The sequence below is a fragment of the Aegilops tauschii genome, chromosome 7, assembly GCF_002575655.3.
Source record: "Aegilops tauschii subsp. strangulata cultivar AL8/78 chromosome 7, Aet v6.0, whole genome shotgun sequence".
NCBI lineage: Eukaryota > Viridiplantae > Streptophyta > Magnoliopsida > Poales > Poaceae > Aegilops > Aegilops tauschii.
In genome coordinates, this window is record NC_053041.3 from 94,129,743 (window position 1) to 94,150,394 (window position 20,652).

The following is a 20,652-nucleotide window of genomic DNA, read 5'->3' on the forward strand; positions in this document are numbered from 1 at the left end:
TAATCTATTTTAAGGTTCATGGAATTGTGTGTCGTAAGACATAAAGTAAAAACAAATAATGGCAAATCATGTAGAAAAACATTTGGGCAATTCTGATACGGAAGATTCTAGAACAAATAAGAAGTGCTTGTGTTTTCAAGTTTTTGCATTATGCTTAAGTTCAACCATGGAGTCTTCTAGATTATACATGTGGCGAAATCTGGTGGAATCTACATGATATCCAACGGCCAGTAGTGCTCAAATTTGCCATCTTTGGACCATCGGATTCGCCTCATCCAACGACCATCTTTCAAAGTTAAAGTTACCCGCACACAATATAAAAAATATAATATATATATATATATATATATATATATATATATATATATATATATATATAGGGGTATAGATATAGATATGTGATGCGAAAGCCGCCCATCATCTCCAATTAGAATAGTGTGTCCATGCATGGATGCGACGTGGCCAAATGATGTCTGCCATCGGTATCTCAAATTCAAATCGGTCTGACCTTGTTCAATGTGTATATATTACAACATGCTCGTTTCCAAACCACACCGCGCAGATCTCAGCTATATTCATGCATGCATGGGTTTCAAACATCAGTATCTCTTATTCAAATATTTGAATTCAACTTTACATTGATTATGACCTCACCTATTCTTTTACACCCACACAATAGTCTTCTCTTTATAATTGTACCACTAACTTTCTCTCGTGCATGCATGCACACACACTACCAGTCGGCATTATCCATCGCACGCATGCAATCTTTTTCTTCAGGTCGGTCTCCCATGAAGGCACACACCCACACACATCCCCCTCTCCATCATATCGGGCATTCTTTATCTCTCACGCATGCATGCGCAACGATCGATGTTCCTCTATGTATGTGTGTATATAGCTAGGTCTTTCATAGTTTTCCACACAAACCGATCAATCAGTATATCCAGTGAGGTCTCACCCTCTTTCCCACGTCCACATCGATCAATCTATACCTCTCTATATAGGATTAACATATATAGCTAATACACCCACATTAATTATATATCCAACGTCCCCCTCTCATCATCCATGCCTTCCGCTTCATCTCTCAGACGCGTGCACAATGGCGAAGACAGGGGGCAGTAAGGGCCCTGCCCCCTCCCCCCCTAACATCACTATATATCGAGGCTAATATGAATGTGATCATTAGACAATTGCTGCTAAAATGGTTTAAGTTCATGAATTGACCCTCCTCGTAAAGGATTAGCAATGCTTGGCCCCCTTGCTCATTTATTTTTCATGGCTCCGCCACTGCGCGCAACAGCGCACGTGTTCGCCCCCTCTCTCTAAATATCGATCTCGCACTTGTGCATTCCTTCATAGTCTCCCTCCACTCGGCCCCTCGCACCATCTTCTAGGCCCCCACCGGATTTTGCCACATGTACAATCTAGCAGACTCCATGGTTGAACTTAAGCATAATGCACAAACCTCAAAACAACAGTGGTTCTCTTTTGTTCTAGAATCTTCCGTATCATAACTGCCCAAACTTTTTTTCTAGTTGAATTGCCATTATTTGTTTTTACTTTATGCTTTACAACGCACAATTCCATGAATCGTAAAATAGATTAAGGGCTTCTTTGATTCAAAGGATTCTCAAAGGAATTTTGGAGGATTCTAATCATTAGGAATTTTTCCTATCTTGGTTGTTCGATTCGTAGGATTGTAAACCATAGGAATTTTTCCATATGATTCATTTGCACCAGATTTCATAGGAAACATCCCATCCACTCAAACATCTTTGAAAGAATTCTGCGTTTTTTCTATGCACAATCAAACACTCGTACAATCCTGTAGGATTCAAGACGACATTCCACTATAATCCCATGTTTTTCCTATTCCCGCGTTCTTAGCTTTTTTATAAAAACTAATTGATTTTGAATGAGATGAACTATAAGAATTAAACGAAGGGCTACATCAGGCATATATGACTCAGAGCTTACATGCTATAGTGTGGTATTTATTCATAATTTGGTTGCAAAATCTGATGCGTGCAATGCACGTGTACCTTACTAGTACTTCGAGTATGTGCAAAACATGTAAATTATTATACCAATGGCACGCTACACAGTGTCTCTCTTACAGTTCATGAAGCCACGTGGCACATGTGGAGGCGTTGTCGCGACCTCCTTGCGTGGATTGATCACAGTGACGTGCTGCTGGTTCCAGAAGAATGTACTCGTCCTCCCTGAGCCATACTGGCGGTACATGCACGAAGCGAAGATGTGCACGCACGCCACGCACGCATTCATTCCCTCGCACGCACACGTGGGTACACGGGCGGACACAATTTTGTACCAAGATCCACCCCATGTGATAATTTGACACGTTAAAGTTGTTCACTTCATTGATGGTCAATTAATACAGCTCATGCAAATTGAGTGGACGTGAGGGCGGAAGAAAGACATTATTACTCCACTACGCGCATGCGAGTAGTTAAATCATGGGTTGCTAGTAGTACTTCCATTGGTCTCCTTCGTATCTTGTGCCAATTTTTGACAGTAACATAATATTTACGCATTTGAGCAGTGTAGTACTTGAAATTTATGTTCCGCTAAACTCATCGGGAGGCGTTTCGGGCCTCGAAACCAAAACCATCAATTAATCTTTACCTTGTTCCCATCACATTCGAAAGCCTGCTCACACCTACTAGTACGTACCAAACCTGAACGTGTTCCCACTATGCAAGTATTAGTACTAGTGCTAGTACTTAGGTTATAAAAAGGGGAACTACCTAATCGAAAATTACTCTACCTTTCCTCCTCATAAGTGCTTCTTCTTCATCCGTCGTTGCCATGGCCGGTGAGCAGAGCTCTAGGTCGAGAACTACTCGTAACAAGGGAGCGGCAACCAAGGCTGTGGGAAAAAAAGAGGGCTCGCCGCCACGCAGAGACCTCGAAAGATCTCTCACGGGCAGGCGATGGCTCCCAGGAGCGCCCTAGCCACGGAGGCGAACATGCCGAGCCAGCGGAGCTGGAGTCGTTATCCCTCGACGGCATGCCCGATCAGCTCAATAAGCAGAAGGAGTTCATCCAAGGCTTGATGGAGTTGCTGAAGGAGAGCCTCGATGACATGCCCGCTGAGCTCAATCAGCAAGGGGAGTTGACCGCCGGCTTGGTGATGCTGCTGAAGAAGAGCATTGCCTCAGAGAAGAAGGCGACCGGCGAAATCCTGCGACTTCAGGAGGACAAGGCGAAGCTCTGCCACGAGATCGACCTGTTGAAGGAGAAGAACGCTGGCTGGAAGAAGCTGCATGAGAATAGTAGTTCCTCGATGAAGATGTTGTAGGCCCTCGTCATGGAACAGAAGGAGGAGTTGGCGAAGCTCCGCATCGAGCACCCGGCTGCTGTCAAGGTACGTAATGCGGCCGTGGAACAGATGATGAAGGCTCGCGTCGAGAAATCCCGCGTCATGGACAGAATGAAGAAGATGGCGGAGGAGACGCGCAAGGAGATGGAGGTCGTGGAGGCGATGAAGAAGCAGTTACGACTCCGCGGCGAATTAGATCATTTGGGGTGATAATCTTCCTTCTTCTTTTGCTCCTGTGTTTCATCTTTTGCTTCGGATGTTTCGCCGCACGTGTCACGTTCTCTGCGAGGCATGAATAGAACAATGGTTTTTTTAGGGAATGAATAGAACAATGCTAACAATGAGATGACTAGCAAATTAGATCATTTTTATCGCCATATGGCACTGGGCTGCCGTGTTTCGTGCTCCTCCGTCGCAGTACTACTCTAGTGGAAAACTTGAGTATACCGCACGGTTCTTTGCTCCTCCTCGATCAGGTCGTCGGCGCATTTATACGAGCAGTCAAATCACAAGGCCCCGCATTCCAACAGTAATGAGCCATCAAATCACAAAGGCCCTCGCCTCTCATGAAACCGACCAAGCTAGACTGCCCTCGCCTTTTAAAAAATGTATACTTTTGTACAGCAGTAGTATCGATGGATTGCGCCATGGAGCAAAACTTGAAATTAAAAAAAGGTGGTACATATAGAGAGCGCTCGTCGCCAAATTATGCATATAGTACTATTAAAAAGGCTAGTCACAATAATGGTGTCCAGCACAACCCACCCCTCAAATAAAACTAAGAGGGTGCTTGGATACGTTTTAGTCCCATGACTAAAACTAGTGGGACTAAAACATGCTAGCCTCACCCATGCTTGGATCCAAATACCAAACAGGCTAAAATCAAGTTAATGAGCATTTATTATCCTCCAAACCCTCCAATCCAGAACTTGCCTGTGTTAAGGAGAGGAGTTAAATGCGTAGAGAGAGGACTAATCCACATTTTAGTAGGGGTACCCCTGACTAAATTTTTTTAGTCTCAAGACTAGTTTTAGCCCCTCTTTAGTCAGGGGTGCTTGGAACTTTAGCCTCTTAAAGAGACTATTTTTAGTCAGACTAAAATAAGTCCCTTGGATGCAAGCACCCTCTAAGCATCCTGGAATTCATTGACAAAACTAAGCACCCTGAAATTCTTTGACAACTAAACTGCTGGCTATATGATGTTGGCCATATATATTGTACGTATATAATGTGAAGAAACGAGTGGTAGTACTATACCAACTAAAAGATGAAATGTAAGAAATACTAGTATGTATGTACTGAAGAGTTAAAGTAACGAGAAGAAACATAACATAGTTCTGCTAGGGGCTCAGCACAACACACCCCTCAAATTAAATTAAGCACACCTGAAATTAAACTTTGCAACTATTCCGGTAGACACTGCATTAGAACCACCATGAGCAACGACACTGCCACCTTACTCGGAGTCCTCGTCCATGTCCTCGACTTCGTCCTTGTCCCTCTTCCTCTTGGCCGATACTTCTTTGCTTGAACCGCACACTTGGCTGTTGCTCTTCATCCAACCCTTGTAGATATTGAAGCAAAGGTAGCCATCCATTGCAGCGTAGTGGGTGTGGTCTATATCTAGTACATTCCGCTGCCATGCATGACGATGAAACGTGTAAGGAGGTTTCTCCAGTTTACCGTACGAACGATGAACCATGGCTCCTGCCAGGGCCAGCATTGAAGGCTGACGAGAGGACACCAGCCGATTCTTCTGGAGGTCGAAGGTGTTGCCTACAACGAGGCTTATCCGATGCAGGACTTCTTTGTCATTGCCAAAGTCTACAGTAACGAATTTGACTAGGTTGCTCTCGAGGAAGTCCTTAAAATCCTGGCACTCAACGTCGGCATGGCATATGTGGTAGACCAAGCATAAGTCATGCACGCAAACCTGGACCACGGCGGGCTTCTTCCTCTCTTCGTCCTTTAGATCCTTCTCTCGTCCCAGGACTATGGTGTACTCAACATCTAGCCCAGCGACCCACTCATCATCTGAGTCTTCGAACATGCGCCTGAAGCGAGAAAGGCATCCTTTCACCGTCGCGGAAGAACGGGTGTAGATGACGTCGAACTCATCGTCGGTGATGGTTCTAACCTTGTACTCACCGTCGATCGTGGAGATTTGGGACGCCATGGATTTGGGAGGAGGGTTAGGATTAGTGGAACTGCCGTAATGTGAATGGACGGGACGACTAGGAGCGAACCGCCGTAGTATTGAAGGACGTGCGGGGACGAGTAGGAGCGAACTGCCAGCGTGCGAACGGCAGGGTAGTGGCTTTCCATTCTCCCATGATACGGGCTTCCGAGAGCCCTTGGATTTGAGATCGAACGGTTGCATGGCGTGATTCTAGACCTATGGGTGAATATCCTATCCTGGAGGGTTATTCTGCAAATTTTCAGCAACTTAGCATGCGACCGTTTGATCTCAGATCCAAGGGCTGCCAGCAGCCCGTATCATGGTCGCGCCTACCACGACCATCGCGTCGCTCGCGCGGTTGCGCCCTTGGAGATTTAACATGGTGCGTTTGGCTATCTGATGTTGGCATGTCATACATTGTCATCACTTAGTCACTCATACTACAACAAGGTTGGCTATAAGGTTGGCTATAAGTGTATTTTTTACTCCTCTCTATCTCTTTCTTCGTACTCCCTCCGTCCCATAATATAAGAACGTTTTTGACACTAGTGTAGTGCCAAAAACGTTCTTATATTATGGGACACAAGGAGTACTAGTATTTATTGCATTTGCCAAGGAGTGACCTCTTCCAATGAAATGGTGTTGCTAAGTTTGCTTCATTTAATTAGCTATAGACTCAAAATTGTCTTTTCACCTAGGTACACGCGCTTAGCACCGTTTCTTCCTTGGGTCACCAAACTAGTCTCTCTCTTCTTGATTAACTTGCCACATCAGACTTTATGCCTATGTGGCAAGCTTAAGCACCTGTAGGAGCAAGTAAAAGTAAGTACAATAGTGCGCTTTACATGGCATTTTTGCATATGTGGAGGAAAGAGAGGCAAGGAAAAAGTGGAGAAGTGGGCTCTCATGCAAGAGCCAGCCTCTACTACATGGTGGAGCATTGGGAGAGGCACCTGTATGGAGGTGGTCAGGAATTGGGAGACTCACGCCGGTCGTAGCGCCGCAGTTAAAATGATAATGGCAAGTCAAATCACGGGGCCCCACCTGTCCAGCAATAACTCGCTGTCAAATCACACAGCCCTACGTTTGTAGCAGCCTACTCCCTCGTCTTCTCGCGTCTCTGTCGAACCGACTAGGCGGAACTGCCCCGCCGCCTACCGCGCAGGAAAAGCCCCGCCCTCGACTTTTAAATAGTATACAGTATACTAATTTTGTATCCATGGATTGCGCCCGCGCCATGGAGCAAAGCGTCTAGAAAACGGCGGTACACATGTACGGAGTATACAGCACGCCCGTCGCGTTCGCGTCGCACCCCAGATGGTCGGTCGGTCTGGCACGCTGCTCTCCGAATGGAACGTGCGTCATATTGCGTTTGCACACACATGTGGGACGGCAATTGAGAACCGACCATAGGCACACTCCCCGGCCCCACAAGTCGGGTGACTTAATAGAAGAGGGAGATGAGCGATAGTACTAGGGAAGTGTTGTACTACGTTGGTGCCTGGACGATCCCTACAAGACACGGAAGATCAGTTCGTCCATGCATGTGACCAGACTCCAGCAGACACGCCTGGATTGGCTATCATGTACATATCGTGCAGGCTGTGTTGTACATGGCTGTAGTTGTGGTGAGAAATCTAAAAAAAGGTTTCTTGTCATCTCGCAAAATTAGGTGTCATGTGCTTCGGATCACTGCGAGGGTTAAACAGCGACAACTGAGTTGGGCTAGTCATTGGGGGCACATGCACGAACAGTGACTACTCGGCTGCCATCTAGGTCAAGCCGGCTATGTTAATTAGGACATCCATCGACGGACCCCTTTTCTACGAGTTTATCTTTAATTTGAGCTTTGTTCCTCGTCTAGTTTGTCCGTCGGGATTCATGTTGTCTCCTTTTGGGCAGTGAGGTTATGATTTCTTGTCATGTGGCATTTTTTCGTGTTATATGTTATAATCCGGCGCTTCAGATCAAAATGACGACAACTGCGCCTCCGGGCCACATGCATGAAGACTTCTCGACAGTCATTGACGAGGTCAAGCCGGCTCCGGTAGACAAAAGAAAACTAGTACTACTCCACTATATAGGCAGGAGCCTCCGTGCTTGCTTGCTAGTGTTGCTCTCTTCACACTGTCTCGGCCTCTCCAGATCTAAACACGACAGCGGTGGCCACACACTCTCTCTCTCTCTCTGCTCACCGCTGGTCACAGATCCAGCCGGATCCTCTCCGCCGGGGAAGGTGAGAAGGTGCAACGTTCACGCGGTCGTCCTTCGCGACGGCTCTTACCCACTGCTGGGCGCGTCCCGATCAGCCTGCCTTGCCGTTCTCTCCCATGCACTGCTGGCGAGGGAGGGCCTCCGACCCCTTCTTCCTCGCTGCCGTAGTGTGGGCAGATCCGGCCTCCCGCCGCCCACCTAGCGACATCCCGACGACCATCAGGTATAACTTCCTTCGAAACCGGCCTTGCTCTACTTCCCGAGCTCCTGACGTCGCTGCATTTGTATCTTTCACTATTTCTCAGGCCCCCTCATAGATAGGATCGATCGGCTGTTCGAAAACCACCTAATTTTTTTTACGTTTAAGAGGTAAAACTAGTTCATGCACTCGAATCTAGTACTACTTGGTTGAAACAAGGAAGAAAGGGGGTGGGGGTGGGGGAGGATTTGTTACCTGAATCTAGGACTTGGTCGAAAGAGGAAATAATGGGGGCGAAAAGTAGCAGAGACTGGCTATCCAACTGGTCTCTAGGTCTAATAGGGAAATAAAGGGAAACGCAGTACAAACTCAATATAAACCCGATCTATTGGTTGAAAAAGGAAAGAAAGTGGGGACTGGGGGACAAGTCAACAGAGTAAGTCCAACACTAGATTTGCTAGCCTCACACAGTATAAGGTGGCTATACCGAACAAAAATGGGACCAACCCAGATATCCTGTTCTGATGTTTGTTGCCCCGAGCCACTCTTATGTAATGCCACTAGTAAAATGTAGCAGTCGCACTTTTAAAGTAAGGACACGTTAAATCAATGGCACTTCTTTACATGTCCTGCTAAAATTTCCCATTAAGATAAGTTGGTTCTTTTCGTTAGAAATGCAACTGTCCTGGTCCGCCTACTCTCCCGTGCCCAAACTAATGTCGTATTTAACGATTGTCATAGTTAATCCTAATGCCCACACTAATATCTAGCAATGCAAGTGCTTTAGGAATTGCTACTGTCCTTGTAGGATTGCCATTCAGATAAGGAACATGCTTCTTTTCATTTGATGCATGTTTCATCACTTGTTAGTCACCCTCCTTTCCACCTTTTTTGTGCAAACAGAGATATACATTTCACGCTCGATCTTAGTTGAACTGCACAAATGATATCCAAATTATAGTTGAGCATTCCAGGAGCTTCACAACCAACCTTGATGTTGCTCAATTTTATTGCAACTAATGAAGAAGAAGCTCTGTGGGTTTCGTTTTCCGATGGAAATGGAACCGGGGCTGGAGCCCTTTTCTTAAATTTTTTTGAAGAAGAAGCTGCTAGCTCACGGGACATTGCTTCATTTTAGGTGAATTGCACCAACAGGTCCCATGAATTGAATCATCCATGTTGGTGACTGAAAGAGCCAGCTTCAGCATCCCAGTCTAAGCACCCCCGGCCTCCATCCTTGCGACACACGGTACACCTCGTTTGCCACCTGCTCGACCCTAGTGTCACTGATAAAATGAAGTAATAATACAGTTAAAATAGAGCGAGTGCCATCTCTATCATTTCATTTCCAATGTAGATAAAGAAAGTGCTTCTCTTTGTTAATGTATGTTTCATCAACTAGTCCCATTGTTAATGTTTAAGCGTTTCTGGAAACTGGGGTGCTTAATTTTAGTTGATATGTAGAAAAATAGAGATTTGAATGTCTCAAGGCACCTCCTTGTACTACCGTTGTACACTGATGTTCATCACTGGCAGAAGGTGTATCTGGGAGACTTGGGACGATGTCCAGTATGAGGCGTACCGTATGAGGCATCACAGGGCCCATCTCGCCCATCTAGCATGGCATACTATGATACTATCACAATATTTTCTTCTATTTATTTTGTGTGTTTCATCAACTAGTGCCACTATAATGTAATCACGCTTTTTCATTATCTGTGCAAACAGGGTTATTCAGCTGCATTTTGGTGGAACTGCACAAATGTACGTATGGAACCGGCATATATGCAGAGTGCAAGGTGTGCCAAGTAAAAATTACCGACACCAACCATCCTGCATGCACGCATTGGCATCCACCACCACCAGTGGGATGTGTGGCGCTCTTTGTGGATGGATCTTTCTCGGCAGCAAATCATCTAATCAAATACTAGTAGCTTATATTGGCAGTTTTCTAGGGAGTACTCTTTTCTGAAAGAAGCACCAATCTATTTTTCTTTATTTGTACACTGTGTCACAACTTTGACCCAAAGGTCCAGAGCTATTTTAGGGTGATTGGCATAGTACTCGGAGACTGATTGTAAGCATGATTTTCATTAGCTGTCACACTGATTGTAAGCATGAGCAGGTGGAAGATTAGGTTAGTGCGAAGCTTACCTTAAACCCTACCGCCGCCGTTGAAACGAGGCGAGCGTCGAGGGAACCATGGAGAACGGCGGGGAAGCGACGTCGCGCCATCCAGCCTCCTCTTGCGGTGGGAGAACGAATACTCCTGTGGCTCCGGCTGGCTCTGCACCCTCACGAACGGCACACCATACTCAATCGATTCGTTATCCTCTAGGTGCTCGACCTTCGACCTGTATGCCCACCACCTCCGCCTGACTGTCGCCTCGGGCGAATCTGTCTGCTCCATCGCCTAGAGGAGATACTCGATGAACTCGGAGGACTGCGGCGTGACTGCCGCCGAGGAGTACATGTACATCGCCGCCGTCTCGCTCTTTCGCATACATTGCCACATGGCCCGCACCGTCCTCGAAATCTCCCACTCATTATCAAACCAACTAAGGATCTCCTTCAACCTGGCTAACTTTGCCTGGTCGCCGCCAGCGATCTGCCTGATTCGCTGCTGTATCCTCTCCATAGATGTCCTTGTGAGTGGTCCGGTGCTAGCTTTGGAAGATGGGAGGAGAGACGGTGGTCTTGCAATAGAGAAGAGGGAGAGGCGAGACAGTGGTTTTGGAATGGGGATGATGGAGAGGAGAGGAGGTGGTTTTGCATTGGAGAAGATCAGAAGAGGGAGAGGCGAGACGGTGGTTTTGGAATGGAGATGATGGAGAGGAGAGGAGGTGGTTTTGCAATGGAGAAGATCAGAAGAGGGAGTGGCGAGATGGTGGTTTTGGAATGGAGATGATGGAGAGGATAGGAGGTGGTTTTGCAATGGAGAAGAGGGAGAGGAGTGTGCGGCAGTGATTTAGGATTGGACGAGAGGGCCGACGCGCTGTGACTGGATCAAAATCAAAATCAATTTACCCTTCAATTAAGAAAGCAACCCCACATTAACTAGTCTCCCTTTTATTCTGGGTCGTAATTGACCATGATTTTCGCACATAAAATATATGTTATACGTTGCAAAAATAATATAATTTGAAAGTACATTCAGATACGAACCAAACGATACAATTTTTGATGACATTCATTCACATTTTGCTTGTCAAATACAGTACGTGGTCAAACTTTGACCCAAAATACGCAAAACAACAAAAAAATACTTCCAAGACCAGCGCCGCTCTTCCGCTCTTCTCCTTTTAAACCACCGCCGCTCCTCTCCTGTTCCAATCTAAATGCAGCTCCTCTCCTCTCCTCTTCCATTTAAAAACCACCGCCCCTCCTCTCCTGTTCCAGTCCAAAACCAGCGTCGCTCCTCTCCCGTTCTAAACCAAAACCAGCACTGCTCCTCTCCTCTTCCATTAAAAAACCACCGCCGGCGAGTGAAGGTGCTGTGGCGAAGTAGATCGATGGAGGAGTACAACCGATACGTGAGGATCGCAGACGGCGACCCTGTGAAGCTAGCTAGGATGTTGGAGATACAGTCTTGGTTTGACAACAAGGACCAACTAGCGGCGACGGCGACATCCATGGCCAAATATCTGCAACAGAGCGAAAAGGCGGCGATACTCCCGGAGGGAGTCGCGCCGGAGTACATAGATCTGCTCCTCTGGGCCATGGAGCAAACAGATTCACCGAATACGATCGTGAGGGAGCGGTGGTGGGAGTATCGATCCCAGATGGAGCATCCACCAGAGATTGAAGGATCGAGCATCTACAGGGTGCCGTTTGTGAGGGTGTCCTGCCAAAGCGAGCCGGTGGAGTCTTCGTTGACCGAACCCAACTGCAAGAGGAGAAAAGAAGTTGGCCCAACGACGATTCCCCGCCATCGTCTCCCTCGCCGTTCACATCGTCTCACGGGGCGGCTGTCTGCCGCCGAGGAATAGGAGGGGGCTGCCCCCCAGCCCAATAGTCGGGTAGGTTGTGAATTGTCAGGAGGAGCTTAGGGTTGTCGGTATTTGCAGGTTGTGAATTGTGTTTTGTGTTGTGTATTTTGAGAGTACTTTCAGATATGAATGTCTTTTGAATTTCAGATTTGCAGTATTGAGCATATGAAGTATTTTATGAATTCTAGAGATCTATTTTTAGCACTTAAAAATGTAGTTTCATAGGAGTATAAAAGTGCAGACAATGTGATTCTCAGATAAGAAACTGCAAGTCAGTTTCAGATAAGAAACTGCAACTTTCAGAGGCAGAGCATTTATATTAACACGGCCTTTTCAAACAGGGTTAACATCATGTTGGAAGTTTTTTTCATGGTCGAAAATGGAACTACCAGCCAGTTAACATCATGCTGATCAACATTCATGCATAGCACATCTTCATATGATGCACAGTCAAAATGCCCACACAATGTCGAGTGTGTGAAACACAGAGAAAACGAGGGACGAAGTTTTGGCAAGTGTTGGACGTGGTTTTGGGCTGCCCCGTCTAGGCTTTCATTTTTAACATGCGCAACCCACGACCTCGGATGGGAGGTCCATAGGCCTGTTTGTATTTTCTTAGGGCCGTCATGCATCGACCGGCCTATGGACCTCCCATCTGAGGTTTTATTTTTGGCAGCCCAATTTATGTATTTTTTTGAAGAAAACGCAGAGGTCTGTTTTATTTTTCTATATAAGAATAGGAACGCCAGGTCCAACTTATGTTTCCCTTCTAACTATATTATATATATTTAAATTATTTTATATGTTATTATATATTATTTTTATTGTCATCATATATTTAACAGATACTTACATATGTAAGAAAACAATATCCCACATCTTATTAACTTATAAAAATAATTTCTTAACAAATAAAATCTTGGATTGCTTTGGCACGAAAATCCTAGTGATTGTGTACAAAAGCTTGGTAAGATTTAAGGACGAATGTAATAATATCACTTATTATTTAAATATATTTATAACAAAATGCTCAGCCCCTTTTTACTTTTTGATAACATTGCTGGCCCAACCCAACATTATAATTAGAATCAGCCCAGCAAAATCGTGTATTTCGAGAAAGTGCAAATGGCCTATAATTTTTTAGGAAATAAAATAAATGGGCCGCATGGACGCTACATTATTTGTTCACCCAGCCCAGCTAATGGCTGTAATTCAAAAAAAAGAAGATCAAATTGACTGTAAATTCTACCGCGCAAAAAAAAGACTGTAAATTCTGAAAAGATGGGTTGAATACGTGCCACATTTTTGGAGGCTGAAATGTGGGCCAATAGGTCGAAGCCAACGCAGGTCGTTGTCAATTTAGTCAACAAATGATTCTGACATGTTAGCCGTTGGATTTACATCCAACGACCGGCATCCATCTTCAATCTCTCGTCTTCTTCCTCCAGCGTCGCCGGGACCACCTCCCGCCTCCTGCTGCTAGCAGCTCTACTTAGCACGCTTCGCTATGAAGCGCTACTCCACCGTTGGCCAGGCCATCCCTCCACCCCTCCACACCTCCTGTTCTTCTCCACCGACTGCCGAACTACACCGCACTAGAACCAGTTAACCCTCGTACACCTCTCCGTCTGCGACTCTACTCCCGCGTGCCCATCTCCGGCTCGTTGCTGTCCGGGGCCTCGCCGTCGTCCACCACCTTGGATGCGCTCGGCGCGGCGTGGTCAACGTGGTCAACGAACGACACCATCGGAAGTAGACTGTGCGTGGAGAGGCTGACAGCTGGGTCCACGGCCGCACACAAGGAAATGCCTCCATATTACGCGCAAAATAATGATTCCTCCACCTGACATCTGGGACCCACCGGAAGGGCCTCTGTATTTCGCGAAAATAACGTGCCCCTCGTGTAACACCCCGGATGTAACTTTCTATATTTGTAACTCCAACTCTTGCCATTTTCGGCGATGTGTTATGATATTCCCTTTGTGGTCGGGTTGTGTTTTTTGTTTTGCATTTTTTTCATGTCATGCACCCCATATCATGTCATCATGTGCATCTCATTTACATACGTGTTCGTCTCATGCATCCGAGCATTTTCCCCGTTGTCCGTTTTGCAATCCGGCACCCCCACCTCCTCCGGCGCACCCCTCTTGTTTCTTTTCGTGACCGGGTGTTAAACATTCTCGGAATGGACCGAGTCTTGCCAAGTGGCCTTGGTATACCACCGGTAGACCACCTGTCAAGTTTCGTGCCATTTGGAGGTCGTCTGATGCTCCAACGGTTAACCGGGTAACCGCAAAGTCCGTTTGTGTGTTGCAGCAAAACCCCCCTCCAAACAGCCCAAAAACCCCTCTAAGTCTCTTCCATGCTCTAGGTCGTTCGATCACGATCGTGTGGGTGAAAACCGTGCTCCATTTGGAGTCTCCTAGCTCCTTCTGCCTATATATACACCTTCCCCTCCGAAATATTCGCGGTGCAAAACCCTAGTCCCCTTCCCTTCTCCGCGGCCGGACGCGTCCGCCGCCGCCGGACAAAACCCGCCGCCGCGCCCGGCCAATCGCAGCGTGCCACGTCACCCAACCCGTGCCCACTTCGCCGCCGACCGCGCGGGCCCGGGAGGCCCAGATCCGGCCCCCGCCGGCCCGTCTCCCTCCAGCGCCCCCGCGCTCGCGTCCCCGCGCGCCGCCGCCCGTCCTCTCGCCGGCGCAGCCGCGTCCTCGCCGCCGCACTCCGCCGCCTCGCCGCCATCGCCACCTCGTCGCCGGTGCCGCCCGGGGCCGCCGTCCGCCGCCGCCCCGCGGGCACCCGCGCGCCGCCGCGCCTCGGCGCCTCCGGACGGCCCTCCTCGCCGTCCTCCTCTTCTTCCCCGCCGGCCGCCGTCCCCTCCCCGTCCTCGATTCTGGCCAGCAAGACCTCCGGCGAGCTCGGCCGAGCCAGATCCGATCGGGTCAACGCCAGTGGTTGACTCTCTCCCCTCTCAAATTCTCCAAGTCCCGAATGTTTTACAATAAATGCTCATCTTCATCGCATCATAACTCTCCGCATATAGCTCTGTTTCGTGCGTATAATATATCGAAATGTTCGTCCCTAGATGCTTTTCATTTTGTTCCATTGTGCCATGTTGATTTGAGTCCATCTTGATGCCCAAATATCTGGTGCAATAGTACTAATTGCTGTTAACTGCTGTTACTTATCAGATCTTGGTGATTTGTTATTCTTGTTTCATTTAATCTGTGTATCTTATGAGTATGAGCTCTACATGTGTTTTGACGTATGCCATGCCATCTTTACAGAGGTGTATGCCATGTATTTTTGTGATCTCTGTGGTGAATAGCACAAGCATGCAAACTAGGCTTCGTGATGTTTCTGTTTTCAGGGACTTAGGATTTTGCTTAATCTTTGTCTGCTGTTATTTTGTTGCTATGTATCCATGTGGCTACAGAGAGATCTATGCTCCTTTTGGAGATGTGCAGTAAGGATGTTTTGTAGATATTGTTGTAGTTGATCCATTAATGCCCTTTTTTTGCAATTATGGAGTGCCATAGCATGACTCAATCTTGCTCTACGTTTGCTATAAAATATTTCTGGCAGATTGTTAACATGATATTCAATTTTTCCAAGCTTGTTTTAGTTGTTCCTTTCATTCTATGTATTTGCTCTTGCCATGGATAGCTTCATAAACATACCATCTTGCTTTAGGTATGCTTGTTTTGTCATGAATTGCTTTGCGGTGAGTGCATCAAGCTCACAAAGATGCCCTCATAATGTCTGTTTCTGTCATTCTCTGTATTCTGCCAAGTCTGGAACCTATTAACGAAACTTGCTATGTTTACATGGTTACCATCATATCTTCTGGTACTTTTTGGCTTATGGTCAGTAAGGGACTTTTGTCATATGCATTTAGTAGATTCATGCCATGCCTTGTTTTGCTATGTTAAGTTCCTATAACATGTTGAATTCGTGCTCTGAACATTGTTACCTGATGCTGTTTCAGCCATGTCCAGTAATTTCACCAAGTCTGTGAACCTGTTATCTTTTGCACTTTTGCCATGCTTGTTTGAGCCTGTTGTATTGTGATCTAGCCGTAACTCAGTGTTTATCTTTTGCAAGCATCTCCTGTAGATTACTGTCATATGCTTTGTCGCTACGTTGGAGTGCTGTAGCATTGTTACTTGTTGCATTCTAAGTGCTATCATGCTGTTAATCACAGATTCGTGTCATTCTTGTTTTGCTTGCCATTTGCAAACCGTGCATCCGTTTCCGGTGATCTTTATATCGATTTCGACCGAAATCATCTCATCTTTCCAGTGGCATACTTGGTTTGCCAAGTTACTGCCTTTTTCATCATTTTTCTTCCGGAGCACGCATACGCATCGCATACCACATCTCGCATATCATACATGTTTTGCATCATGTTGCTTGTGCTTTTCCCGTGATTGATTGTGGTTCCGTTGCTTGTGTTCTTGTTTGGGTAGTTCCGGGAGATGAGTTTGTGAACGAGGAACTTGTTGAGTACGCTTACGAGGATCAAGCTTTCGACAACTCTGAGAACCTTGCAGGCAAGATGACCATACCCTCGAAATCACTTCTATATTTGCTTTGCTAGTTGTTCATTCTATTGCCATGCTGCGCTACCTACCACTTGCTATATCATGCCTCCCATATTGCCATGTCAAGCCTCTAACCATCCTTTCCTAGCAAACCGTTGTTTGGCTAAGTTACCGCTTTTGCTCAGCCCTTCTTATAGCGTTGCTAGTTGCAGGTGAAGTTGAAGTTGGTTCCATGTCGGAACATGGATATTTTGGATTATCACAATATCTCTTATTTAATTAATGCATCTATATATTTGGTAAAGGGTGGAAGGCTCGGCCTTATGCCTGGTGTTTTGTTCCATTCTTGCCGCCCTAGTTTCCGTCATACCGGTATTATGTTCCTTGAGTTTGCGTTCCTTACGCGGTTGGGTGATTTATGGGACCCCCTTGACAGTTCGCCTTGAATAAAACTCCTCCAGCAAGGCCCAACCTTGGTTTTACCATTTTCCACCTAAGCCTTCTCCCTTGGGTTTTCGCGAGCCCGAGGGTCATCCTTATTTAAACCCCCGGGCAAGTGTTCCTCTGAGTGCTGGTCCAAACTAGAGCCCTTTGCGGCGCCACCTCGGGGAAACTTGAGGCCTGGTTTTAGTTGTACGGAATGCTCATCCGGTGTGCCCTGAGAACGAGATATGTGCAGCTCCTATCGGGATTTGTCGGCACATTCGGGTGGCTTTGCTGGTCTTGTTTTACCATTGTCGAAATGTCTTGTAGACCGGGATTCCGAGACTGATCGGGTCTTCCTGGGAGAAGGTTTATCCTTCGCTGACCATGAGAGCTTATAATGGGCTAAGTTGGGACACCCCTGCAGGGTATTATCTTTCGAAAGCCGTGCCCGCGGTTATGAGGCAGATGGGAATTTGTTAATGTCCGGTTGTAGAGAACTTGTCACTTGACTTAATTAAAATACATCAACCGTGTGTGTAGCCGTGATGGTCTCTTCTCGGCGGAGTCCGGGAAGTGAACACGGTTTGAGTTATGCATGAACGTAAGTAGTTTCAGGATCACTTCTTGATCATTTCTAGCTTCTCGACCGTTGCGTTGCTTCTCTTCTCGCTCTCATTTGCGTATGTTAGCCACCATATATGCTTAGTGCCTGCTGCAGCTCCACCTCATTACACCATCCTTTCCTATAAGCTTAAATAGTCTTGATCTCGTGGGTGTGAGATTGCTGAGTCCTCGTGGCTCACAGATTCTACCAAAACAGTTGCAGCTGCCGACGATTCCAGTGCAGATGACGCAACCGAGCTCAAGTGGGAATTCGATGAGGAACGTGGTCGTTACTATGTGTCTTTTCCTGATGATCAGTAGTGGAGCCCAGTTGGGACAATCGGGGATCTAGCATTTGGGGTTATCTTATTTTCATTTGGATTTGACCGTAGTCGGTCTATGTGTGGATTTTGGATGATGTATGAATTAATTTATGTATTGTGTGAAGTGGCGGTTGTAAGCCAACTCACGTTATCCCATTCTTGTTCATTACATAGGATTGTGTGAAGATGACCCTTCTTGCGACAAAACCACAATGCGGTTATGCCTCTAAGTCGTGCCTCGACACGTGGGAGATATAGCCGCATCGTGGGCGTTACAAGTTGGTAATCAGAGCCATCCCCGACTTAGGAGCCCCCTGCTTGATCGAATCGCTGGCGTTGTTGAGCCTAGAACAAAAAAGTTTTGAGTCTTAGGATTATATATATCGGAGAGTAGGATTCGTTTTACTCCTCAGTCCCTTCGTCGCTCTGGTGACGCCTCGTGACGTAGAAGTTTTGACTTTTCTCTCCTCAAATTTCACTAAAATTTTTTTAGGATCACGCGGGTATCTTAGAATCATTCCGATGGTTTTGTGACGAGAACAATGTTCTTGGTGCCTCCTGACATTTAGGGGTTGTGGCAGTGTCCCGGGGAGTTGAGCTCCGAGGTGTTGTCGTCACAATTTTATCGTTGCAGTTCTGGAATACCTGAGTTTCGCCGACATCGAAATCTCTTTTATGCAGTTGTTGGTGAGATCACCTCGACGCCACCCAGTACTGGGGCGGGAGTTCGGGAGTATTGCCATAACTCGTATAACGGATGCTTTTCGAAGGTTGAGGTACACGATTTTCGAAGGTTTCTTGGTTATGTGTTGACGGATGGATACAGCTGGATCTAGGGATTGCTAGTTTGGGTGATATATTTTGTGTCCCCTGTATCCCCAACACCAGATTGCATAACCAGAAAGTTTCGGGAGTTTATAAGTGGGAATTCAAGTAGCTCCTAGGATATCTTTCCGACAGACACATGATATGAGATTGGGGTTCGACGTCTAGTGGTCCGCCTTTCCACGGTTGGCTTTACAGTGGTCTCGTAGTGTCTTAAAGAGTCCTTGGCTATGCCGACTCGGGGACGCTTCGTATGTCATGTGCACTGCCTTGTACATGATGGTGCTGTACGATCGAGCCCGTGTGGGCCCCACCACGAAAACTTCGGACGAAATCTCTATCATATGTTTGTTCCGGCTTATTCTGCAAGCCAATACTTTGTTTTGTTTTGAATTGTGGTATTCGAGTCGCTTCGAAGTCAAATGTTGATTCCATACCTTTTTCTAAGTGGCTTCTCAACTTAATTGTTGAGGATATAGACCTTAGAGTCACCCGCCAGAAGGTGCCGGGTTACTCATAATGGTCATCGCCAGAAGCCCGGCGCCAAGCTTGAAGACGGTGGGCCAAAGATGGGCTTAAGACCCGGATATGGCTTAAGGCCCGTAGTTACAATCATTATTATGGTAGAACTTGTATTGTAAGGCAAGAATAGTCGAGAGTCCAAGCCGGACACTCTTATGAGCCGGCGGGGACTCTGAGAGCCGCTGGGCGTCAACCTCTCTATATAAAGGGACGACCCGGCAGCGGTTTAGGGACAAGAAGGATCTCATCGAGAGCCAGGCAGAGCAGTTTAGCTCCCTGGTCATCGAAACCCTAATCAATACCACCTCAAACTGGACGTAGGCTTTTACCTTCACCGTAAGGGGCCGAACCAGTATAAACCCTCGTGTTCCTTGTCCCACTTAACCCCTTCAAGCTTCCTAGTTGCGATGGCTCCACGGCTAAGTCCTAGCTCGAGGACATCTGCCGTGACAATTCCACGACAGTTGGCGCCCACCGTGGGGCCAGCGCACGGTGGATTTGAGTTCTTGAAGGGCAGCTTCGAAGGGCTCAAGGGATACGCCGTGGGCCGGATGACCAAGAGTCGTCGCGGCAAGCTCTACATCGACGATGCAAACTGGGGCCCCGGCGCCGGCTCAATTGAGTACGGGTACCGGGCCCCCTTCGGCGGAATTCATGTTTTCATTGGCAAGATTGGTGAGCCGGGCCCTGAGCCGGATCTCTGCGCCGATCTCATCGAGACGGCTCAGCGTGCACGACCCGCCCTGGCCCGGCCTGCCTTAAGGCATGCTTTTGTGGGATGTATCCATGAAGGGCTCTCTGATTGATCTGGATCTGGTGATGAGACGGCCGCCGGCTCTGACGGCGAGTCGTCCACCGATGAGTCAAACTCGTTGTATCAACTTCAAGATGGCAGGCTCATGGGTTGTTCCGATGGTGACAGTATTCCGGACCCGTTTGAGCCGCCAAGCCGGGTTGGAATCTTCATGGACGGTGCGCAGCCTGTTCAGAACCCTGCTGCTGGAGCGGGAAACCCGGTGCCCTCGCCGGCTCAGGTGCTGATGGTTCTCACGGACAAGATGACGGCCCTGTTAACCGCCACGGTTGACCCGGCGGATCAAGCTCAACATGATGCGGAGGTGGCACAGTTAAAGTTGGATCTAGTGAAAGCTAAGGAGGATCTGGCAGCAGAAGGGATCAGGATGGCTGCGGAGAGGGCGGCTCTCGATGCCCAAAACCAGTTGATTCAAGCGCAGTCCTTCCGGCTCACGATGGATCAGAACGCATCCAATGAGGTCCTGAGAAGGAGGCATCAAAAGGCCCAATCTCGACTCCCTCCGGTTTACGATCCACGAAACCTCTTCAACACGTCGGGTGCAGGGTCTAGTAACCCGCCAGGGGTCATAGTGCCCGGGTTCGGGACCCCTATTCAGCCACAAGTGATGGGGCCTCCCCAAGTGCACCCTGCCCCGCCTCAGTACGTGCCAATACCACCGG